This window comes from Apis dorsata, unplaced genomic scaffold (genome assembly GCF_000469605.1).
Source record: "Apis dorsata unplaced genomic scaffold, Apis dorsata 1.3 scaffold_225, whole genome shotgun sequence".
NCBI lineage: Eukaryota > Metazoa > Arthropoda > Insecta > Hymenoptera > Apidae > Apis > Apis dorsata.
In genome coordinates this window covers 623460-625841 of record NW_006263507.1, presented here as the reverse complement: position 1 = coordinate 625841, position 2382 = coordinate 623460, and the positions used below count along the sequence as shown (strand labels likewise).

Sequence of the window (2382 nt, the reverse complement as noted above, 5' to 3'; positions counted from 1 at the left end):
CTTACTTCATTTTCTCACTGTAATATTTATCTTTATTTTTTTAATTATTTTTAGATTAATTAGAATATTTAGATTAATATTAAATTTTTTAATATTTAATATTATGTTTTATAAATATGTGTAAAAATCTTTTAATTTCAATAATTTGTTAATATATGATCGAAATTATTATAATGAATAATGTCATGAATATTTTACTTTTCGAATTTATTAAAAAATTATTAACAAAAATAGATTTTTTTAAAAAATAGATTAAATTAAATTAAAACATTGTTTATTAAAAAGTGTATAATTAAACTATTGATTTAAAAATCCAATATAAACTATATTATATAAAATAAAAAATTAAATAAATTTTTATTTGATTTCAATTAATTTACGTTAATTTTAGAATTAATTTATCTCAAATCAAAATTAAATAAAAATTCATTTAACTGTTAATTGATTCACATTAAGAAACAATTTCTTTGCATTCATTACTTGAACTGATCTTGCAATATATTAAAGAAGTATATTAAAGAAAAATTCTCAAAAGATATATAAATTTTAGATTTACTATAAGCAGAAAAAAATTAAAATTTGTATTTACATAAATAAATAATTTAAATGTTCTATCAATATAAATATACTTGTATAAATATCGCGAAAATTGTAAAATAAGTTAATGTTTGATGTAAAACATGTAGAAAAGAATCTATCAATAAAACAATGTTGTTAAAAATCAAAGAATAATTTATATCAAAAATAAATATGCATAAAATACACAAAAAGACAACAGAAAGAAAAAAACCAACAACACACGGTGTTCCCAAGCGGTCACCCATCCAAGTACTAATAACCGTGCCTGACGTAGCTTGACTTTGTGATCGAACGAGAACCAGTAGTTCCTACATGGTTTGATCGTTGGCTTTGAATGTAGTAGTTCTATTATGGAAATAGAAGAAAGAAATAATTATTTAAACAAAATAGTAGATAATTTAGAAATAATAACAAAAATATCTTTATATAATTAATCAATTAAATAGTGATTTATATAATAACGAATTATTATATGAAAAAAAAAATACAATATATATAAAAATTGATTAACAATTAACAATTAAACAATATGAATTTACAAAAGATGATTGTGGTTATTCTATTCTATTCTATTCATATTGTTGTATACTATTTATCTATATCTTTTATTAGAAGAAATGTCTTTAATTAAAGGAATGTTTATATTCTTAAAATAATGTTTCTTTAAAATATCATTATATCCATTAAATATAAATGTAGAGCAATTATACAATCTACTTTTTTATCTAAAGACTCTTGTAGAATTGTAATAATTAATAAATGTTATTGTTCAATGTTGGCATGATTTGAAAACACAAGATTTCGTATTTGTTATAAGTTGTCATTTAAACACAGATTTATTAGAAAATTTTATTCTAATTCTTTGAATATTTATATTATATTTCATGTTATATTTTAAAATCTGAAATCCATCTGTAAAAGCAATGTGTTAAAAAAAGTATAACATTTAATTTAATACCCTAGCATGGCAATGATATAGGATGATTATAAGAGAATACAATATACTCTTAATGCACTGTACCTATATTAAGTTAATATTCCATGTTCATTACAATAATATCAATAATAATATGTAATGGAACAAGCAAATATTGAACGGAAATAAAAATATGTTATTATGTTATATTATGTAATATAATATATATATATTATATTGAAGAAAATTTAATATCATTCTTAACAAATAATATTGATTATAAATAATTGATTATAGATACTAAATAATCTATATCAATTCTATATATAATTATATGTATAATTAGATATATTTTGATTTTATATTTTTATAAAATTAATAAATAGAATTTATGGATTATTAAAACTTAAATATAAGACCATTAAGGAATGAATTCATTGCTAATAAAAAAAATCATCCTCACAATTCTCTTTAATTTTTTTCTTTCATATTTAAAATAATTAAAATAAAATTTGATGTATATGCTATTTATTATTGATTTTTTCAAAAAGAATTTTTTGTTTTAATAAAAAAAAAAATATATTTATACATATTTTCATGTACATTTTGGTATATATATTTTTATATTTGTCAAATAAGCTATAATATATCCTTTATAATCAATTGCGTTTTATAATATAATAAATTTAATTTTCCTTTTTTATTTTTTACTTTTTAGAAAAGCTTTTTTTAAAAAAAAAATATAACATATAGAATAAAAAAAAATATAATATTATATAATAGAAATAAAGTATAATTTTATTTTATAAATAATGTTAGAAAATGAATATCAAAATAAAAATTATAATGCAAAAATATTAAAATACAATAAATTTTATATAGAGATT

General features: G+C 17.0%; 1 pseudogene; it reads right to left on the bottom strand.

The window, feature by feature from the left end:
- Positions 1–787: 787 nt before the first annotated feature.
- On the bottom strand, positions 788–908 carry LOC116185617 (annotated as a pseudogene).
- Positions 909–2382: the final 1474 nt, after the last annotated feature.